Source organism: Salarias fasciatus, unplaced genomic scaffold, assembly GCF_902148845.1.
Source record: "Salarias fasciatus unplaced genomic scaffold, fSalaFa1.1, whole genome shotgun sequence".
Classification (NCBI taxonomy): Eukaryota; Metazoa; Chordata; class Actinopteri; order Blenniiformes; family Blenniidae; genus Salarias; species Salarias fasciatus.
The window spans coordinates 182729-194497 of NW_021941408.1; the positions used below are offsets into that span (position 1 = coordinate 182729).

General features: G+C 41.5%; 1 long non-coding RNA gene across 1 annotated transcript in view; it reads right to left on the minus strand.

Moving 5' to 3' along the window:
- Positions 1-8430, minus strand: part of LOC115385815 (uncharacterized) — a 157215-nt gene extending 148785 nt beyond the window's left edge. The window contains exon 1 of the long non-coding RNA XR_003931181.1: positions 8328-8430. This is a non-coding gene — a long non-coding RNA (uncharacterized LOC115385815). The remainder of the gene's footprint in view (positions 1-8327) is intronic.
- Positions 8431-11769: the final 3339 nt, after the last annotated feature.

Here is an 11769-nt window from a genome sequence, read left to right on the forward strand (position 1 = left end):
GATAAATCTCCGAGGTCTCCGCAAAGTGATTTTGGCGCCGTTCAGAAATCATCACCACCTGCCCCCGTGCCGCTGTCCTTGTGGTACGTTACACCTTTAACACGTTATGAATATCATTGATTCCCTATCAGGGACCCACTCTGGAGTAATCCTTTATGTTTGTGAGGAGAAGGGAACGGGCGGGCTCCTGAAGGCCGTCCGGCACGCTGCCTTTCCCTCGCCGTGGTGATAAATCTCCCTCCTTGTATGTCTCCCCGTCACATTTGAATCCTGTCGGAGCGTTTCAACGAGTCCACCTGAGCCCTCATTCATCTGCTGCCGCTGCTTTCAGCAAAACCATTTGGCCCAGGGTTACAAAGCCAACTGCATGTTTAATGCATGATTTATATGTGCGGAGTCCCATCGCTGAGTCCGCGGCCATCAGGAAAAGGCCAGATTAATGTTCCACGCTCACACCCGAAGAATCCCAGCATTTGTCCACTGATTTTGAGCTCTCAATGGGTCAAATCTGGACTGCATTATTCATCGTGGATGAAGTTACAAACTACTGTATACGTAGATCTGAGGAAGATATTCATGCTTTTTCCCTCAGTGGCAGCAGAGCGAGGCTCTGACTGCCAGAAAGGCTGAGCTGCCACTCAAACATGGCAGAGACTCTGGTTCGTCTCGTCCCTGCGCTTCAAGATTTGAGCACAGTGCCAGCAGGTATTGTCAGGCTTCTGTTGCTGGGAAATTAGCATGGTCATGCATTATGCAGGGCCCCAACAACTCCAAGTTTTATCCTTTAACAATTCATTTTGCTTTATAAAAAAAAAAAAGAAAAGAAAAAGAAATACAGGGTTTTAATCAGCTGCAAGGTGACCCTGCTGTATTCAGCTAGGAGATGGACTTCAGTGGGGGAAAAAAAAAAAAAAACTCACTTATTCATAATGCACTGGAAGATCATAGGATTGCACTTTATGGAACGATTTACATGTGATCAACCACGGAATTGGTTATCTGACGGTTAAAAAAAAAAAAAAAAAAAATGTTTTTCTATATTGTGAGAGAGGGGACATCCACCACAAGGATTCGCATTTATTCAGGTTGGGTTTTCTTGGTGAGGGTTGATTCCCAGAGCAGCTGCTGCATCGCGACTGACTTATGGAGCGTCACATTAATGACGTGAGATATTAATGAATTCCTTTGTCATCCGATCTCGGGTAAAACAAGCACCAGTATAGCTGAGAGCGATCGAATCGAGGCTTTGCATGGAATGAGAATTAGAAATCCACAAAAGCTCCTGTGTATCGAAACGACATGACTGATTTCCTATTAATGGACATCATTGTACACAGTGCTGTTCTCATTGCTGATAAATTTCCAAGCATGACTACATTGCTAATCAACTGCTGTCAAGCTCTGCCACACACTGCAGGTTGGGGTTCAAATCCCATTAATGTAGGGTGGATTAAATCACAGGTTTGGTGAAAAGAAATCGATACTCTAATGATTTATGTGGTTTTGCGCTGCCGTGTCAGAAAAGTTCCATGTTTACACACCAACAAGTGCAGTAGCAGCATTTATGAAAAGCTGTGTTTTCAATTGTTTCTATGGAGACGGAGTTGGAAACATTTACGAAAAGTTGTCCGAGCACCGCCCTGCAAACGGATCCCCAAAATATAACGAAAGGGCCAAAGACACAACTCCAGCGCCAGAAGTCTCAGTGCTCTCAAATCAATTTGCACATCACCACATTACATTTTTTCCTCCATTGAGATTGAGGGGCTCAATAAAGATGATGAGTACTTGACATAAAAGCAAGCATGAGCAAGCAAGAGCTTGACCCTGTTTCACAGAGCAACGCGTAGGACCACCGATTCAGAGCCAAGACCAAACATATGCCATGGTTCTTTTTGTACTGTTATCTTTCATCTGGAATCACATTCATCATTGAGCTAACCAGAGCGGCCACAGTGTCACATCACATCAGGGAACGAACGCAGAAACTAAAAGGTTTTGATTCTCTGCCGGGGTATTGTGTTTATTTACAGCAGCAGCGAGATGGATGATTCAGAATTACTGTGGCTAATTTTGTTGCTAAATTTGTTGGGGGGGAGGGGGCTGAGGGTGTCTGACGTAGTGGAAGGTGACAGGGGGGTGATAACATCACGAAGAGGGTAATTATCAACCTTAAAAAACAGAAGAAGAAGCATGAAATACAAGTGTTGGAGGGGAAAATGCATCAGTGGAGTGTTCTGAAAAGGGGCTATTAAAAAACAAAAACACACACAAGCTGTCCCATTCAATGAAAATGGAAAAAACGATCATAAAATTTAACCATCGAGAAAATTCAGAAAATAGTCATCATAAATTCAGTCTTCTCTCCTTTTTAACAATGATTTTCTGCAGTGTTTGAAAATTGAAACGTTTTTTTAACAGAGGAAGACTATTTTAAATGCAAGTCTGTATCTGGAGAGTTGTGCATGTGTATATTTTTGTTGTGCTCATGGTTTTGAGGTTTGTATGTGTGTAATGCATCATGTTCTTAAAAGCTTGGATTTGTATTTATGCAGGTTTAGATGACACATCAACATCATTGTGATGTGACTGAATGTCTCAGTGTGTAATCTGAATGGTGGATGTGTCATAAGAGGATCTGTTTATTTTGTATCAGTCTGAAACTCCGGATTTCCTTTGCTTATTGCTCCATGATTTCAGACATAACATCACAGGAACCGGGTGGACCTGGATTTGTCCTCTGTTTAGACCGGAGGGTGAGGAAACCCTGGAGTTATGGAAAATTCTTTATCTGAAAATCAAGGTCAATTTGTGGCACAAGGCAATCACAAATCTCAGCTCTTACACACCCCAAGGTGTGAATGTGAGTGTGTGTGGTTGTCTCTCTCTTTGTCCAGGGTGTATCCTGTCCTCACACACAGATAGTTGGGATTGGCTCCAGTGAAGTGGAATGAAGTGGAAGCTGTATGGAAGAATGGATGGATGGATGAAGTGTCCACATTGGGTTTAATCAAATTCATGTACATATATTCCTCACCAAGAAATAATTTCTCAAGTTCTCCAAGTTGGAAACAAGGCAGTGCTGTGTCATTCTTCAATGAAATACATTTCAAAAAGTGATCAAACCCAGAACAAACAGAAATAAAAAAACAGATTGGAGTGACCTCCCGTTGTTCTGATCCCTGCGTCAGCTGCTTGCTCCAATGTTAGTTTTGTCTCAACATTTCATTTCTTCATAGCTGTGAGGATTTAACCCTCGATGCCGCTGCTTGCTCATAAGTGCTGACAGTTGTGGCAACAAGCCAGCTTCAGCTTTATGCCAAGCACTAATATATAAGTGGTATCTACGCCATATTAAAGATGGCGTGCCTTTACGCTGCCTGCACATGGAGATGAAGCTGCAAATGTCCGTTGTCAAGGACGAGCTTCAGTAAACTCCGATTGGGACACTTGATGTGGATGCTCAATCATCCAGCAAACGGAAAAGCCACTGAAAACATGTGCATCCTTGAGGTTTGTGAGTAAATTTAACTAATTGGATGGTAATTACATGTAATTACCAAGTTATGGATGTACGGTAATAGACACTGCAACCAGGTGCATTGCTAATTTTTTCGTTTAATTAAAAATTTGCATTTACACGGCAGCGTTCTGAAAACCCCGCCTACTAAGAAAAGAGCATGAGCATTTTCAAAAAGTTGCATTTTCAGTGGCTCTGAGCTGTGTTTTTATGTAAACAGATACCCAAAATGCAATGAAGATTGGGTGTTTTCAGCTGAAAACGTCGTCCTGGTAATTGGGGCCTTTGTGACCATGAACGGAAAAAGTGAGTGGAGCTGCCATCATGGGAGCTCAGACTGCTCACGACCACCGTGAGTCTCCTGAAAACCAGGCTGGCAGTTTGCTGAATGCCCCTGCTGACAAACTCCAGCACTGACCCTGTCGGCGACTTAAATGGATGTTTGGAAATGTTTGGACAGTTTTATGAAAACGCCACACGTCATGATGCAAGCTGACGGATTTTGGATCTCTCGATAAAACGTCTCCCATTTTCTCTCTTCATCGGCGTTATGAAGCGACTCCTTGAAGAAACCTCGCGCTATCAAAGCGCCGTTATGTCTGGCTTCACGAGTGCTCCTGTGCACCCTCATTAGACAGATGCTGTTGCCAGAGGGGACTGTGGTATCTGGGGTAAACTGTTAGTGGCATCCTTGCTTTCCTTTCACAGGAACAGATGTCAGGGGGAGTGAGACTGCCTTGTCATTCCACCTGAGGTTTCTATCTTTTTATTTATTTATTTATTTATTTAGCCTCCCTTGTGGTCATATTACATTGTTTTTGTTTAGTGTGTTTCCTGACACCATTGTGGAGGACCGGAATAACACAGGAGAATGATGTGTCACAAAACCCCTCTGAAGGTTAATGAATAAATCAAAACATGCACGTCGCAATGTTGTGTTAGTAACAGACAAGTTCATTTTAATTACAGAGAAAAGAAATGGAAGAGAGGTCATTCCAAGTGCATGAATTTCATCATCTATTGTTTCCTCAAGACTTGAAAAAAAAAAAAGTAAGATACATGTTCATCTGTTTCTCTCCCGTTTGATCTCAGCTGGATGTCAGTGAACATGACGTCTAACCTGCCACTGGGATAAAAGCAGCAACACGAAGGTGATTTATGTCATAGTTGTCGGACAGATTCCACTTTGCTGCTGTCGATCACAATAGCATGATGCATGGAGTTCCACAGGGCTCCTTGTTAGGATCCATACTGCACTGTACAGGCTTACTGCCTTAACATTTATTGATGACAGATCATGATCAACAAGTGAGTGGATCTCCCTACACTCACCAATTATGGCACCGATGTGTTGAAACTGTTTCTCTACTAAACTAATACATGTCTGGAGTGTGCTGTGAATTAAATGTGTTTAATATTCTATTGATGTTAGGATCTTTCTCCTTAATAGAAGTGAATGAGGTGGCGGATGCAGCTGGTGCTTCGGTTTGAATGGAATTAAAATAAACTTTCTTAAATGATAGACTGATTTTGGATATTATTCTCAATCAATTATAGTAGTAGCAGGAGCAGAACCAGCCCTTCATCTGCAGAACAATTGTCGTTAAAGGATGTAACATCTGGTGGAGGGAAGACGATTGAGACCCAGAATACACAACATTTCAAGGTAAAACCCATCAAAAGTTTCACGTTTGCGCTGCAACATTCTGAAAACGACGTCCGTCGACGCAGCTGACTTGCTATTTGCAATTTCACTTGAAATCATTGCTGTGCAAACAGGCCCTACGCCGTGTGGAGTTTTCCCCGATGGTAATTACGATTTCTTGAGACTCTCGATATATTCCTGTGTATTATTCCTCCCAATTTCAACAAGCGCTCACAGGAAGCTCAGCAGTCCCTCCCAGCCGCAGTCAAAGCATCAGATGTTCACCGTTTGTGAAGCCGCCACTGGCTGATCCCTCCCCGTCATCGTCTGCCTCAACTGCCTCAGCAGCTCTAAACATATTCTGGTGTTGTTACTCAGCTTTTGGCCTCCACCACATTATTTCTCTCTCCCAAAGGAACACATGGGCAATGAGGTGATGACAATAGTAAATGAGTTTAACAAATTTTACAAAAACCAGTACTTTCCTTGCTCAATGCATGGAAAACTCATCGGGAGAATGAGGCAGAAAAAAAATTTACATCGTGATTTAACAAACAGTGTTTTTCCCCTTATTATTCATTTTATTTGCAAGAATAAGACAGTGAATCCTGCTTCCTGCAGCCTGTATATGTTTGTGCAGATTGTGGTATTTCTTGAAAAAGTGTTTTCTCTCTGTCAACAAGGCAAAGGTGATTGTGAGTCCTGGCGGGGAAGAGGAGGCTGCATTGTCAAGCGTTACGAGACCCTAATAATGTTCCGTATTTTCAGAGGGAAGCAGGCTGGAATGCAGCTTTTCAAATATCAGTATCTATGGTGCTCATTATCGCAGAGAAACAACTTCAGCATTCGAGCGAGTGTGTGTGTGTGTCCTGAGACTTATGCACAACTACAAGCTTCTTTGACCAGGATTTATCCTTTGACTTCCTCACTAAGTTGTCTTTCTTTCTTCATTGATATAATCTCCCTAAAATGAGCAGCTCATTGGCACAGGATGAACGTTCAATTCATGCATTTTTCACTTCTTGACTGCACTATTGCAATCAGCCACTATCAGGTTGTCCAAACAACTCTGCAATTAATTGAAAATGCTGCAGCCAGCATGCTGACAGGCGCTCGCAGCCCAGATCATACTTCTCCCATCGTGTTTTCTCCTCATAGACTTGTACAATTTAAGATTGTCCTCTTGCAGTACTAAGCTCTTAACATCCAGGCTCCATCATACATTACAAAATCATTAAGTACCATATTGTCAGATCAGTTCTTTCTCAGAGAGCAGGCGTGTTAGAGTTTCTCAAAGTAAAGGCTTCTCTCTAGATCGGCGAGCACAGTCGAAGCCTGAAATGTCAAACACGTTTTAATTCAGCGCCGTTTTGTGGATGGACTGATGAAAATACTGCTATTATAACCTTTAAATGTTTTTTTTTTTTTTTTTTGCTTACAGATTATGGCAAATCTATAATTTCATCAAACCGAACAATTACTACCAAACGTCACGACGATGTCATCATGAAGCTCAAAAAGTTTTCCTAAAGCTGCTTTATTATTCACGTTTTTTTCTGCAAACTCATGGCTTTGAGACTCATGCTAGTTCGATGGCAGGAAGTAGCTTTCATGTCAACATCACTGACTGAGCTCGGTCCTTTTTTTCTTTTGATGCCAAAACCTCAACAACAGTTGAGCCCGAGTCTGGGGAAGTGCGTCCCTTTCCTCATGTGGTTGTTGGATTTTACCTGATTGTTATGTAAACCAGCTGAACTTGATAGAATTGCGTTGAAAAAAAAAAAAAAATGACTCGTATGATTTGATGACTGCTGTCGCAGATAGAAGTGTGTCATGAGTAATTGGTTCCCACAGCACATTTTCCCCTTTGTCCCCCTTCATCTCCGACTCCTCTCTGTAAATATATTTCTCCCCGTTTGATCCCTTCGCTCATTCAACTTCCTCTGCCTTTGTTTCACTCACATTTGCTTTCATATCCAGGAAAAACCTGCAGAACGAAAATCCAGATATTCTCAGACTGTGTAAGCATCAAATGTAAGGATTTGCTGCTAATAACAGACACGCCTATGTAGGAAAGAGCAATAACAAACAGACAAAAATCCCTCTTCATACCTTTCAGTAGCTGCACTCTTTTTTTTTTTTTTATCTAATTTCCTGTCAGTAGAGCCTCGAGGGTACATCATCTGTCAGTCTGTCAATTTGATAGACTTCATTTTATCTTCAAACCGCAGCTGACACAAACATGAAATCCATCACGTCTGCAACGCTGCAGTTTGACAAAGTGAACGGTATTTAACCCCGCTAAACAGAAAGCAATAGGAAGAGAGGAAGAGATGAGACGACACGTTACACCTCCAGTGCAGCGATCCTCGAATGATGCTGCTGCTGCTGCTGGAATGTGGTTGGGTGAGTCATCCCAGTCCACTGGAGACCGTCCCACTCGGGGTACTCACACCTTCAGCCTGTTTCTGCTTCCAGTCACTGTTACAGAAGAGAGGCGCTGCAGAATAAGTGGCCTGACAAGCAGCGCGAGCGTTAGGGACTCGTCCCTGCGGATAAGAGACGTGCCACAGCAGATGTAATCCCTGCTGATGCAATTCAACTTCAGGATTATGTTTTAGGGGTTTTTTTTTTCCTTCCGGTGTTCAAACTGACGGAGAATGTATTGAAAATGGAAAGGTGTAATCTTAAGCTCACGTCATTTTAGTCTCTCATGTTCAGCTTTCCAAGCTTAACCGGACGTTCGCTCCACTGATAAAACATTAACAATACCTCAGCAGAATGTGACGTCAGGATTTCAGGTTTTTCTTTTTCCTGTGAACGGATTTCCGCACACTGACACACAGGAGGATCAAGTGAATCAGCTGAGTAAGAAGAAAAAGAAGAAGCAAGAAATCCATTCTGTAATCTAAAAGTGTTTTTGTTGATCAGAGTGAAGGGTCTGGATGTTGTACGATGTTTGGCTTTGCTCTCCTGAGTCCAGAGAGGAGGTCTTAGAGGTATCGCCGGATGGAATCCGTGATGAAACACTGATTTATACTGTTTTATACTGATTTATCAGATAAATTTGAAGAATTCGAACATATTTCTTTAGTGCAGCAGACGCGACAGAATACAGAAGCAACAATGATGGGAACAGTTTGTTTTGACATTTCACTGTACTTTGCACCAGAATGTTTCTCTAATTGGCTTCACGTTGAGATTGTAGTCATTTTCAGTTCTAATTATATGGTTTTGCAAAAATATAGACCTTTACATCACATTTACTCTGCAAAATCTCCCAAAAATCTTAAAGGTTGAATTTAAAGGTTGTTACTGACTGGTCTGGCCCACTTGAGGTAAAACTGGGCTGTATGTAGCCCCTCAATTAAAACGTGTTTGACTCCACAGATATGAATGCGAAGCAAATAAGTGTGTGATTAAAAAAACACAATAAATCAAACCCTAAATCAATGATAGGACTCATAGTGCTTCTTTCATTGAAGGGCCCCATTTTATAGTGAAAATGTTCGTTTTGTTTCCACTTGAAAATGTGTAAACAAGACCTCAGGCGTAATACTCAGAAGGATATCTTTTAGCATTAATTCCAAAATTCTCAGTTGAATTTTCACTATTATAACTGTTTAAAAAGCATGACTGAGACTGTTTAACCTCACAGTTGGACTAAAATACAGGCGCCATTGTCAGAATAACAGACACCGTCTAACTTTACACCAGGAACATTCGTGAGATTCTCATGGCGACGCATAAAATTGTGGTTTTGACCAAAAAACATTGTTTCTTATTTCCCAGAATACTCAGAATGTGTTTATTTTCTCACCTCTATTTTAAGAGAAAGACCAGGATTTATTTTTTGATCATGGATATAAAGTTGAGAGCCAGATCTAGACTTGAAATTAGCATAAAGCATGAAAAGTGAAGGCAGGAAAACAACCTGCTGTAACCACTTCTTGGAAACCACATCCAACAAATCCTATCACACCGAGAGCCAAACGAGAAGTTCTGATGAGGAGCTGCTTTGTCTTTTTTTGTGTCAAATTGGACGGACAGGACATATTTTGTTATTTTCACAGGTATCAGTAGATGTTTTTTTCTTTTTTTAAACCTTGGAGAAAGCCAGAGGGAAAGTCTTCCTGTGCTTCTTGCTCTGTCAGTACTCCTAGCTCACAGTCAATTTGCATATTAACCAAAACTGCATTTTCCCTTAAATCCAGGGAGATTTTTAACTGCACTGTAAAACCATTTGGCTTTGTCACATATTGAATCACTTCAAAACCCAGAATCCACTGTATTCTGAACAGGTATTTTGTTAAATCCTGAATTTTTTGTTATTTTGTGCAACAGAATGGATGGAGGGAAGGCTTTGCGTTGTCAGTGTGACCCTGTACCCAGGTGTGAAAAGGGCCCCGAGCTTCCTCAAGAAACATAAAATCTCTCTTTATCACCCTTCGTTGGTTTTATGCTTTTCTTTGGCTTTTTTCCCCCCCATGTTTGTTCTTCATTTTGGGCAGGATTGTGAGAGTTTTGTCTCTCTTTGTGGTCATTTGGGGTCCCCTAATGGTTGTTTGGAGTCTCTTTTGGATGGTGCTGAATTTTTTGTGGTGATTTAGAATGTCTGAACACTTCCTTGGAGGCTTACGTTTGAGCCTTTTTATGGAGATCTCTCTCTGATATTCTAAATCTCAGTTTTGTGGCCGTCTCACACAACCTTACAGTTGATTTGTGCCTCTATAAAGTTATCTTGCATCTTTGTTTTCCATTTTTTTTATTCTGGTCACTTGAGTCAAAAGTTAATCTGCGGTGTTCCTTAGTTTTGGTTTTTGTTTTATTTTTGTGGCACGTACAAAAAACTTTCTTCAGCCTCTTTTCAGCTGATTTCTCTGACTTGGTGGTTTATATATTGTTTTGGTCATTCTCTGCCAGTTTCAGACTATTTTGTGCCCCTTCATTTTGGATCACTGTGGTTATTTGTCTCTTCTTGTTGAGTCTAAATTATTTGTTTCTTCACCAGTTTGTCTGTTTCTCTGTCTATTGTAGCTCTTCTTATTTTGTTTTAGAGTGATGGTTTAAGAATTCATGGATTTCGTCTCCTATATTTGTGTCTTTAAATATATTTGCAGACAGCTCTAACTTTCTCAGTTTTATATATTTTGTATCACTTCTTAAAGTCTAATCACTGTACTGCTTGACTGAAGAGTTCATCCTGGAAACCTTTAGGTGCTGCATTAAGCGAAGGTCTCCTTTTACAAACGGTTTGTGTGGTAGAGACACATTAGGCTTAATGACTAATTATTTTACAGCTTTACAGTCCAGAACTGAGATATCGAGTACTTGCACTTAATAAGCCACTGAAGCTGTACTGGGTCATGAAATTAGAAAATCTACATTCCCCGTTTGTTTTTTTTAATCACTTAAACATTCGGGGTGTGAACACACACATTAACATGCCTTTATAGCGGTTTCTCCACCCTATACATCACCCTCAGTGAGGTGATAGTCTGCTCACAGGAAAATCTAACCGTCTCCTGGCGCGGTGTTGGCGAGTGTAGCAGCAGCAGAGGGCTTGTTTTCGTTTGACAAACAGACCGGCTAAATACTGTAACCTAAGGAGGCAATTTGCTGCCGGTTTGTGCAAAAATATATTCAGTTTCTGTTTTAACGTTTTCAATATTCTGAGCATTTGTGTCTCACTGGGACGTCAATGAAGAGGATGCTTTAAAACAGCGTAGCCCAGCTGTGTTCTCAAACAGGCTGGAGCCTCGATAGTGAACAATCCGACGAGAGCGTGAGCCAGGGAACAAATCGCTGCAGGATGAAGGCAGTGGCGCTCTGCTAGACTTCAGCCGTTCGCTGTACCTGGACCACTGTTTGAATAATGCTTCACGTCCAAGAAGGTTTCTGGCATCCTTTCAGCATCTTGTGTGGATCTGTCTAGAAACTCGTCGTGCTTCTCCCTCTCATGGCTGACTTGTTCTTTACTTTCTCTCTCTCTCTCTGTCCTGGTGAACATGTTTCAGGCTGCAGGCCAAAACCTTTGGTAAAAACACAGGAAACAAAGATTGCAGGTCCAGATCCCCACGGCCACATTTATTATTTAGACAGGTTGCAAATCAAGCACACTCACTGTCCCTCGGCTACTCAAATGGCGTGTCGGTGCCTGTAAGTAAATAATAAGCTGCCAACACCAATAAAACAATATAAGAACCCAAGTCACCTCATGCTGCAGAATTTTGTTTTCACAGTGCTGGCCTATTAGAGTTTTCTAGAAGTAGAGCTGTTATCCTGCTAGACTTTAGTTTGTAAAGTTAGCAGGGTTGATGGACTCTTTAAGTTTTGCTAAACTGCTGTAGAGTTTACACAGAGAATGGCAGAAACACTGAAAAAAATGTTATCAGCATGTTTGGGGCCACTAGAGAGTGCTTCAGGGGGTTTCTTGTAATAAAACCACCCACCCACACCCACACACCCACACACATACACACACACAGTTATGGACAAAGAAGTTGGATTTCTATTAGTTATGATTATAAAATAGAATCTGGACTGGGAGTCACAACATTCTGGAGGTAAACATTCTTATTGCACATGTACAGAAGAACCTTTA